Here is a 12,224-nt window from a genome sequence, read left to right as displayed (position 1 = left end):
ATATGACAACCACTGGCAGAGTAATAGCTACAGAGAAAGATCGTACTTCCGTAATTATGAATATGACAGAGATAACCATAAAAACAGACAATATGGAAACCAAAACAATCATTATCAAGGGAGGCAGAATAACTTCAGACGCAACAGTTCAGCGCGCAGTTACGATTCAGGGAGAAATTCTCCACCACTTAACCGACAAGAAAGAAACTACAGGAACTACCGACATGACGACAGACGATATAATGATAACGACAGACCTGAATTGCATCAGAACTGGCGGGATTCAAACAGAGCAGGGCCCTCTCGACAAGGTGAATTTGTAGAAGTTAGGTCTCCTAATCCCAATAACGACGCGCGCCAACAAGGGGACAGACAATGACTCGCACTGCAGGCAGCCGCGTGCGCTGGCTGGCTCAGAGAAAAATAACATAGACGCTAACCTTGAGAAAAATTCCAGTATTCTTTACCGACGTATACCGCATGATAATTGCGTTCAAGTAGAAACTCTGAGTACTATGAAGAGTAAAGGTTTACACCACATTTCACATGTAAAACCGTTTATTGAGATATAATCTGCTTTTTAACTTTGTCTTTGCCATATAACTTTTCACTTTACATTACTAGTATGCTTTGTCAGACTTAGAATCTGTTAACATGTAACAATGTTTGAAGTTAAATATTCAGTCAAGAACCAAGAGAACTTATTTCAACAGAAATTACGAATGCATTGTTATAGTGAACAGACGACACAGTGTTGTTATTTGTACATTCTTGCTTGTTAGTTGCACGATTACGTAACGAATATAAGGCTCACATACTTAGAACATTTACCAGTACTGCTAATGAGATTTTAATGCAACATTTTAGTTTACTTGAAAATACATTCTGGATTTAAAGTACTTTCTGTGAGATACCAGATGACACAGTGGTTAGTTTATGTGACAGCTACACGATTTTATCACGACACTACTAATGAGTGACAATTTACAATGTTGCTTTTGCGGTGTTTCTGTTTTATATCTGCACAGATTTTCTGAATTATTCTGGAAAGTAAAACATGTTTTAGTAGTAACTTTTGTGGTATAGCTACAATGAGACAGCCTTTTCCGTAGCACAACAGTACGTTACATTATAGTACTTTCTTGATCATGGTAAGGTACGTAATAACTACGATATCTATAAGCAAAGCATTTCACTTTCGTTTGTGATGAGGTAAGTACATTGACTTCAGCAGAACTTTGCTTCCAGAGGACGATAACTACAACAGTTCCACAAAATTATCTTACAGCAAGACGCACATTTAGCGCTACAGGAGACGCATTTCAGTGATTAATTTTGTACTTAAACCATTTATTTTTCAAGATTTTTGAATTACAAAGAAAGTTTTCCGTGATACATTTCATTCCATTGCTGTAATCTGTAACACCTGAGGGTATAATTACATTAATCCTAAGGGGGGTACAAGCTTACTTTGTGTACTATGTGTTTGGCAAGCACAAGGAGCCCTAGCTAATATGGCATTTGCTTATACAACTTTACACATCAGTACCATATTTCTCTAACACACAAATTACACACCTATCTGATAATTTAACTGAGAGATAAACATTATTTTTTACTACATCAGTGACACATGTTTACGCAATTACACAGTTGGGTAACTTCACACTTATGAAATTGTATTTTGTCTGTACTTTGTGAACTGTTCATATTTTTTTGGAACCATTGTGATACAATGAGAGCTTTGAATGATGTATTTGGTATGGGATCATGATTTTTAAAGTATGTTTGAGGTAGATGACACTATTGAAATGAGCAGACAATTTTTTTAGGTTTTGACATTATAGCTGAAAGCTACGACGTTTTTGAGATTTGGATGAGTTTTTATGATGTTATTATTATGATGACAATGTGTATTATGCTGTTGAGGTATGTTTATGATCAATAAGATGATGCTACTGTAAATGAGGAATTTGATTATGCTACGTATTTATTTTGATGAAATATTGAAGAAGTGTCGACGAATACGTATATGAATAATGAGTAGTGGTTAGGGACTCTGATTTGTGGAAAAGGATGTTGGAAACGAAGAATCGTACTTCAAGAGTTGTAAATGCGCAAATGTATCACAATGCCGACGAAAACTTTTTGAACACTGTTATATGCATAGGATTTTGTTTCTACACATTTGCAACGCAAATTCTCGACCTGTGAAATTTTTTATATGAGACTGTCACTGTAATGCAAACTGGTGTCATAAATTTTTCAGTAAGAAAGTTAAGTGACCACCTTCATGTAATGAGTCATGGGCACCCAGCTGCATGACAGTCACCAGGAAAAGAAGCCATTAGTGTGTGCCTTTCAGAGGCACAGGTGAAAAGAAAGGTGTCATTATCCTCGCTATTGACATTCCTTTGTAGTAAGGATTGCAAATACGACACGCTCAAACTTGAAAACATATGATAACACTGTGGAGCTCTTAATTTATGATATTTACTGATTTATGATATTTACTGAAATGCCTAATGAAATGACGAGAAATATTTTTATGTCTGTGCACCTGATTATGACTACTGTCCTTCTAGTTGAGAGATTTTTTTACTACCTTATGAAATGCCATATGGCTAATGAATGATGTTTCATGCCTTCCATTGTACAGATTTGCTCATTTTCTTTAATATCTAGTTTCTAGCTGCACTGCAGCATTGGTTATTATGAAATTTAATAGATGTACTAATATCACTATTTTCTGTCTACAGACCCAGTAAAGAATACGTTTATGATATACTTTCTTAGAAAAGAGAGCACAAATAGACATTTCCCTTCACAGGAATTGCATAAATAATTTTTTTAATGAATTAGTAACTTTCTTGCAGAGTAAGTTTTTCTGATGCATCACTTTAGTGTTAAGATGTGACATAGGTATTAAACATGGCCATTTTTACTGTAATGTTTTTTCTGCTTGAGCTATGTCATGTTTAGATATAAGTTATTGCATTTGCTGCTGCTGTTTGCCAGGCATACTGCTACTAAATTTCACTTTGTATTACTCTGTTAAGCTAGTTTTACTACTGATTTATTTTTCTTGTTGCTGCATATTGGCTCATATTTGTTGTAATGTTGCATTTGCTTGGTAATTTAGATTTACTGTAGCTTGATTTGCCAATTTCCATTTTTTTGGTCATTGCTGTTTGTGTTAATTGTTTTATGCTGCTGCATTGCCTCGTCCCTTAGTTTAGCATCTGAGCTCAGTAGATTTAAGTTAGCTTTAGATGGGGTAGGCTATATGTGAGAACGAGTTGTGATGAATTGGAAGAAATGCATAGAGAAGCTATAAGAAAATGGTCTGGCCGAAACAGTATTTTGAAAGAGGATATGACCAAAAAAGTAGGGTTTAGGAACAACAGGTTTAGGTAGGATTTTCTTGGAAATAAATGATGAGGTAAGATAATAGAAAATAAATAATGAGGTAAGAAATGTGTGAACATATAAACACTGAAAGCATGCTTGGATAGGATTGTTTTGGTGGAAACAAATGTTGAAATAAGAGGGAAGATCTATGGAATGACGTTTTGGGTTGGACTGCAGTACCAAATGTTACCCTGAAAACGAACCCTGTCTTTCCTTTCGTATTATGGCGCTATGTGGTTATGTACCCTTGTGTATTTGTCTTTTTCCTGTCTTTACGTGTTTAGCTAATAAGTTTTATGTTGTAGAATTTTTCAAATACTGTGTTATTTTCTTTGTAAAGACGTTTAGACATTATTTATTCTGTTCCGTTTTAATGCTCATGTGTGAAGTTGATGTTTCTAAAGTTATTCTGATCTTTTATGTATGTACTCATGTCATAATTCCTGTAAAACTGATGTATATGTTATTTCGATTCTTTTGTAAAGCCTGTATTATAAATGTTATCAGCATTATTATGTTCTTTAATGATGTATTTTGTACCTTTGTAATTGTATTCTTATGTTATAAAATTGTAATTGACACCAGTTCATCATATTATTAACTTGTAAGTTCCATTTCACTGCACACGTTTCTGTTGGTCATGGTATATGGACAATATGTGAGAAGTAGGAACTGTTAGTGTTTGCACGTTTGTTAATAATTCAGCAAGGGACTGGATAACAGCGTTCCTGGTTCTAAGGACAGTTCCAAAAACTTTGTGAGTGCACAAGTGGTGGTTATGGACTTGCTATATTATCCGCAAGACTCTTCAATGATGATTGTGCACCTGCACAGTCACAACAGATGGCTGCTGGCCATCTCTACAAGGATTGATGACCCACCAATACCATTATTTCTACAAGGACTGCAGTGGGTCTGCGCCTCTGGTGCCCCACCAATACCGTAATCTCTACCAGGACTACAGTGGGTCTGCTCTGTGATGGCCTACCTACCAATATTCTTCAACACGTTGAATGACTCTGCTGTGGGTTTGCTCTGTTGTGGCCCATTACCTGTCTGCATGTCGAGTCAGCACTGTCTTTCCGTTGGAAGGACAACACTACTTCTACAAGATTGCATGGAAATCCATTACTACCGTGTGCATTCTCTTTTACTGCTCAGTCTTTGAGAAAAAAAAAAAACACTGTAATTTTACTGTGATGAACGATCAGGACTGTCTTTATAGACTGTGAGAAAATTTTAGCTTTTGACCAACATTGTATCAATAAGTGTGTTCCTTTGATTTCTTTGTTATAGTAATTATGAAAATTTTTTTCAAATCTGTATTGGCCACTGCCCAAAACAATTTGTAAAATTTGTTGTGGGGAGGCTGTTTAGGTCCTTATATTGGTAACGCCACGTAGCGCTCTGAAAATCATTGGCTGTGCTGTGTGCAGTGTGTGGCTGGTTTGCATCGTTGTTGGCCATTGTAGGGTTGTGCACCTGGATGTTAACAGCGCGTAGCATTGCGCAGTTGGAGGTGAGCCTCCAGCAGTGGTGGATGTGGGGAAATGGCGGAGTTTTGAAATTTGTAAGACTGGATGGCATGAACTGCTATATATATTATGACTATTAAGGTAAATACATTGTTTGTTCTCTATTAAAATCTTTCATTTGCTAACTATGCCTATCAGTAATTAGTGCCTTCTGTAGTTTGAATCTTTTATTTAGCTGGCAGTAGTGGCACTCGCTGTATTGCAGTAGTTCGAGTAACGAAGATTTTTGTGAGGTAAGTGATTTGTGAAACGTATAGGTTAATTTAGTCAGGGCCATTCTCTTGTAGGGATTACTAAAAGTCAGATTGCGTTGCGCTAAAAAAAAATATTGTGTGTCAGTTTAAGCACAATCATGTATAATTTTTCTAAGGGGACGTTTCAATCTGCTACCCAGTTACTGACGAACTTCTTTAAAGATACTCCGGGAGTTCACGGCTGCAGCTAGTAGTTTGTAAACATACTTTTGTAAATGACAGACGATGCGTCGACGCTATGCTTGAGGTCCCCAACAGTCCTGGTGGTCCAAATTTTACTCGTTAGATGTCAACCCCTTACGTTCTACATGAACACCTTACTCATTGCACTTATTTACGCTTTTAGCATTTTATTTGAAAACGTGCAGTTGTAATTCCGAAACCAGACAGAATATCTGTTTTAAGCTTAAACATGTTCACAATTTCAATGCATCGGATTGAACAGAGTTTGTACGTATGACATGCCTATTTTTCTCATGACGTCATTTGTGCGAAACTTTTTTTAAATCTACTTGACCTTTTTTGTCATTTGACGTTACTTCTCTAAAGAATAATGTAAGTTGCATATTCTTTCTGCACTTGTACTGTACGTATGCAATCATTGTCTCTCATCTTATATCACTGTATGTAAAAGAACATCTACATCCCCATCATATTTATTTGGGAGTTTCAGACATATTTTAACAGCCTCATATGAAAGACAAAACCGGTCGTCGCATCACCCAAGTACGAGGAAACTAATGATCTAATATTACCAATGTAATTAGTGCAAAATGGAAATTCACTATTCTTGTACCAGAAGGGTTCGTTGGCATTTTAATTTCGTGCACAATGGTTTTCCTTTTATCGACATAGTGTGTTATAGTAAGTTCATGCACGCAATGAATGTTTCGAATACACAACGAGGCGTTCATACTACCAATATATCCATGGTGTAATAGAATATTTTCGCATACCGACATCCGCAGACACATAGTTTACAGTCAGTGTATAAACCCGCTCTATTTCAGGGAAAGCATATCAGTGAAGTCGGGAAACAACGGTGAAAGGTATTGTTTCTCAAGTGAGCAGGCTCTGCAGAAACTTCAAATTGTTAATAACACACGATAGTTTTTCCTTACATCACAGCACTGCCGTTACTATTGACAGAACGTTTTCGTGAGAAGATCCCATCGCAACGAGAAACGTCTTTGTTTTAATGATGTCCACCCCAAACCCTGTTTTATGTCCGTGACACTTTCCCCCCTATTTCTCGATAATACAAAACGTGCTGCCCTTTTTGAACATTCAGATGTACTCGCTGAAACCTGTCTGGTAAGCACCCCACATATCCCACGCCGTGAAGCAATACTCCAAAAGGAAATGGACAAGCGAAGTGTAGGCAGTCTCCTTAGTACATCTTCTGCGTGTTCTAAGTGTTGTGCCAACCCAAGGGCAGTCTTTGGTTTGCCTTTCCCACAGCATTTTCTATGTGTTCTTTCCAATCTAAGTTGTTAGTAATTGTAATTCCTATACTCTTAGCTGAATTTTTGACCTTAGTCCGATTGATTTATCGTGCAAACGAAGTTTAATTGATTATTTTAGCTCCCATGTAGATGATTTCACATATTTCAATATTTAAGGTCAACTGCCAATTTTCGCTTCATGCACATATCTTTTCTAAATCGTTTTGCAAGTGGTTTTGATCTTTTGATAACTTCATTAGACGATAAACGATGGCATTACCTGTAAACCACTTAAGACGGCTGCTGAGACTGTCACCTTTATCGTTTACATAGGCAAGGAAGAGCAGAATGCCAGAAATCACTAATGTTTTACTCGATGTTTAACTCAATTACTACGAGCTTGATCTCTCTGACAGGAAATCACGAATCCAGTCGTATAACTGAGACGATATTCCATAAGCACGCACTTTGTTTACAAGTCGCTTGTGAGATACGGTGTCAAAAGCCTCCTGGAAATCTAGAAATATGGAATCAATTTGAAATTCCTTGTCGATGGCACTCAACACCTGTGTGAGTAAAGAGCTAGTTGTGTTTCACAAGAACGATGTTTTCTAAATCCATGTTGGCTGTGGGTCAATAGACCATTCTATTCGAGCTAAATCATAATGTTCGAACACAATATATGTTTCAAAATTCTTCTGCATATCAGCGTTAATAGTATGGGTGTTTGTGTATGATTGTTAATATGGAGCTATTGCATCAACACACTCTGAAAGGAACCCAATTAGTTTACAATCTGAACCGTAAGACTTACTTTCATCAAGCGATTTAAGTTGCTTCATTACTCCGAGGATATCTACTTCTAAATTACTCACATTGACAGCTGTTCTTGATTCGAATTCTGGAATATTTACTTCGTCTTCTTTGGTGTAGGAATTTCGGAAGGCTGTGTTTAGCAACTGTGCTTTAGCACCACTGTCATCGATAGAATTTCCATTTCTATCGCGTAGAGAAGGCATTGTGTCTTGCCGCTAGCATAATTTGCATACGACCAGAATCTCTTCGCATTTTCTGCCAGGTCTCGAGACATAGCCCAAGTAGTTTTCTCAGTCAGGGCAAAGAGATTTGTACTCTCTCGGTAGTCATTCGACAGTAGTTAAGTTGGTGTCGGAAAGCACCCCTCTGGTCTCTTCCGGCTACCTGGGAAGTTCTTTGCAGGGAGAGCGTGCTCTCGTCTCTCTGGCCTGGATCTTGGGCGAGTGAAGATGCTAGTCTTAAGAGCGACTTGGCTATGGTGAGTGCTAATGTGTATTGTTGTGTAGCTATTCTGATGTACACGTTTTATTTGCTAGTCAATTTTAAATTTCGGTTGTCGAATCCTTGTAGTTTTCCGAGTTTAGTAACGGTATATTTTCTGTATTTAGTAAGTTTTTCCGACCCTTGCTTTATGTAACCAGAAAACATTGTGCAGGAAGTTCGTTACTCTAGCACAGATTTAAAAATCAGTTGTCTGACTTTTCTTTTAATTAGGATGTATGTGTGAACTTTTCTCGTATGTATGTGTTTTATTTCTCTTACTTTTCATTTCGTTTCAGTTTTAAGGTTGGGTAGCTTTGTTCATGGCACATGGTACTAATTTCACCGTGTGTAATTTCAGTACCATCTTGAATAAGTTTTATTCTTAATTCTGCTTGATATTTTATTGCTATCTGTGTCTACACGATTTACATTTGTGTTCTTGAATTTTTCGCGAGTCTTAAAAAGTTTGCTTTGTTCATGAATATTCACGGCATTTACGGGTGTTTCGCGCCAGTGTAGCTGAGTTTGATGTGCAAGATGAAGCGGATAAATTTTTTCGTTGGAAAGTGTTAAACAGTATTCTTATTGAAACTTCCTGGCAGATTAAAACTGTGTGCCCGACCGAGACTCGAACTCGGGACCTTTGCCTTTCGCGGGCAAGTGCTCTACCAACTGAGCTACCGAAGCACGACTCACGTCCGGTACTCACAGCTTTACTTCTGCCAGTACCTCGTCTCCTACCTTCCAAACTTTACAGAAGCTCTCCTGCGAACCTTGCAGTTTTAATCTGCCAGGAAGTTTCATATCAGCGCACACTCCGCTGCAGAGTGAAAATCTCATTCTGGAAACATCCCCCAGGCTGTGGCTAAGCCATGTCTCCGCAATATCCTTTCTTTCAGGAGTGCTAGTTCTGCAAGGTTCGCAGGAGAGCTTCTGTAAAGTTTGGAAGGTAGGAGACGAGGTACTGGCAGAAGTAAAGCTGTGAGTACCGGACGTGAGTCGTGCTTCGGTAGCTCAGTTGGTAGAGCACTTGCCCGCGAAAGGCAAAGGTCCCGAGTTCGAGTCTCGGTCGGGCACACAGTTTTAATCTGCCAGGAAGTTTCATATCAGCGCACACTCCGCTGCAGAGTGAAAATCTCATTCTGGAAGTATTCTTATTGACAATAATTCAGTCTTAGCGACAGGGATGAGCTCTGAGCCTCTGACTTACAGTGATGGGCAAAATTCCTTTTCTCTCTGTTCTTGTGTGTGGATCGTGTATGTTGTGTGAACTTTTCCAGTGGACCTTGGGTGAGTGAAGATGCTAGTCTTTCATTTATCACCGCAATGACCACAGCACTCAATATAGTAACAATTGAATTAATAAATCACTTACCAATCAACAACAGACCATAGTTCAGAATTATTTTGTATGATGCTTTATTTTAATAAACTGTGTCAAACTGTAATGACTGTTTCTCAGACAAACTCCTCCTCTTTTGGTAAGATTATTATTAATACGTCCCATCTGGCGTTCCTGAAGCGCAGAAGGCAGACCTTATGTTTGTAGACTTTGTCTGATTATCTTATTCTTTTGCTCTGAATTACTTGATTTAACGGTTGTACTCATTTTGTTCCCATATGCTTATTCCATAATAAAATATCAATATTAACTTGTCAGTTACACTTGCCAATTCACTGAAAATTCAGTCGTTGTATTAAATTTTCCCCATTTTAATTAAATTGGGTGGTGACCCAGAAAAATTTTGTGGCACACGAAACTTAAACAGTAGACTGCAGAGTTTCACAAGGGCCAACTTCCCACAGTTACTATTTGCAAATCACTCTCCAGATGACCATACACCCATTAATAACCATTCAACACCCCTCACTACTGATGTAGCCACTTTTTGCGTTTATTGGACTCCTGACCTATTTACTGGAACCAGAAACCACTCTATTCTATGGCGAAGGTCGAGGAATCTGCAGCCTACACGATCGCAGAACTGTCTGAGCCTCCGAATCAGACCTTCCACTTGGTTCTGTACCAGAGGTCTGCAATCGGTCCTGTCGACTATGCTGCGAATGTTGAGCTCTGCTTTCATCTCGCAAGCAAGACTGGCATCCCTTACCACTTCTCATAGCCACTCGAAACTAAAGAGAATCCCCTCCTATCCAAAGCAACACATATCATTTGTAGCGACGTGAGCCACCGCCTGCAGTTGGCTACACTCCCTGATCTTCATGGCATCCGGAAGCATTCATTCCACGTGTGGAACGACTCCACTTGTATCCTAATGGAGTGCATACTCTCTTTTTTCCACTCCTCGGCGTTCATGTCCCTAAAGGACCGCCAGACGTGCCTAATATTGGAGCTCCCAGCTATCATTAATCCCACCATCTGCGACTACCAGGATCTTGCAGTCGGAGAGGCTTTCGCTGAAACAGGAAAAGCGACTGCATCTGGCTGATGGACAGTGTCAGCTGCAGACAGCACCTGGAACCTCTTCGTCAGACTAACTGGGGAGGCCTTTGTTCGGCTCCTTGAAAAGTCTTTCGCCGCCTGCCATCCCCTGGGACGACCTCCCACTCGACCACAGGTGAGGGATCAGCCTCAGTGTGATCAGCAACTTGGATGGCCACTGACACTGACGCGGACTGGTCAGCGGACTCGTGGGCCATGCCGGACGTCTGTTGGATCTCTACGGTCGGTCCACAACAGTGATGCCCATCCACTGCTGCCTCAAGCTGTGTAACCCAAGCCAAAAGAGCCAGGAGGTGAGAGCAAAGTGTCATCCCTACACATTTTATACGTAGATACTTAAATCGTATGCTTCACTTAAAGATAAGATTAGTTATTGGTTTGTACAACAACAAGATAAATAGCTGTTGTCACACAATGTACTACTGTAATCCCATTGACTATTTTCCGTAGAAAATACTCCGATCCTAGGGCCGCGGCAGGTAGCGATGTGCTGTCTGGTGGAGAAGAGAGCTTGTTTACACCAAAATGACAGGGAAATGACGGCAAAACTACGTGATCACCCTTCGTGATTTATGTCTCCCGCGAGTACAGAGCAAGCTGTCATGAAAGCGGCTTACTCCATTAGGATGAGATCAGTGTCTCTCAGCGTAGACGGACTTTCTGTAGACGAGGCAATAAAAACATGTAGTTGACAGATAGATAAATCTTGGAATCTTCTGTTATTTTATTATAATTAGTTATAGTATGTCTGTTGATTAATCCATACGAATATGTGTGTCTTCTAGTTATAGTTAGAAAAATTTGTGTACTCTCCATACCTGAATAACGAAATGCAGTATTACTGCAGCAACAGTACACATAGAACCAAAAGACGCGAGTAAATCCTTTGGCAGATAATAAGCAAGGCGATTTACTGAAAATCAGATATTTCGGTCTGATTAAGAAACGAAAGTTGTCATAATTGCTTTTGCTAGTGGATATATGTAATCTTTTATGTCAACACTTCATTTATAAAGTTCATATTACGTTATATCCATATTTTACGTGCATGTGGTTCAGTATACCGTTCTTATAGTTCGTTGGTCTGTATTCCCAAGCATGTTAACACAATCGAACAGACTGACTCTAGCCCCAGAGCACTTTTAGATGTAAATAGCATCATATTTTGAAGTAGCTGACAACAAACCGATTCCTTAAGCTACAAAGCCATACATTTATCCACCACGCTACAGCAAACTATAGCAAATTGTGACCATGTCTTTTATCTTACGCTGTCCTGAAGGCTTTAACAGGTGATATGTCATTAACTGACATGTGACTGTAACCAATCGTACCAAGAACGACGTTCTTTTGACATATTTTCCAAGCGCCATTGTTTTGAAATGGCATACTTTCACTTGCATGTTATAATACGAGAACAGTCAAATATTAAATATTATATGGCGTCTCCCAAGTCCTTCATAGCAATAACTACGTGGAAGAGGCGAACAAATCTCGAAAGTTTGCCACGAACTCTTGGCTACGTCATTTTGATGTCACTTCTTTAGGCAATTCATGCGTAAACAAAGTCTTCCCTACCAGAGAGCAGAATCTTTCGGGTGTTGGTAGTTCGCGAGATTGCCAATGGATGAGTGAAGACTGACCTGCAAACGAAATCAACTAAAACACGCGAAGATCGGCTTCAAACGTTGAGATATGTCTGCAGTGTGGCCTGAATGTCTAGATATGAAACGTCAGTGTTTTAGATCTGAAGTGGATGGTGTGCTGTATGCTGTGAGCTAAGTAATGTCGTATTACTTTCTTGCACTTAAGTCGA

This window comes from Schistocerca serialis, chromosome 2 (assembly GCF_023864345.2).
Source record: "Schistocerca serialis cubense isolate TAMUIC-IGC-003099 chromosome 2, iqSchSeri2.2, whole genome shotgun sequence".
Lineage (NCBI taxonomy): Eukaryota > Metazoa > Arthropoda > Insecta > Orthoptera > Acrididae > Schistocerca > Schistocerca serialis.
The sequence above is the reverse complement of the archived record's forward strand: the minus strand, read 5'-3'. Positions refer to the sequence as shown.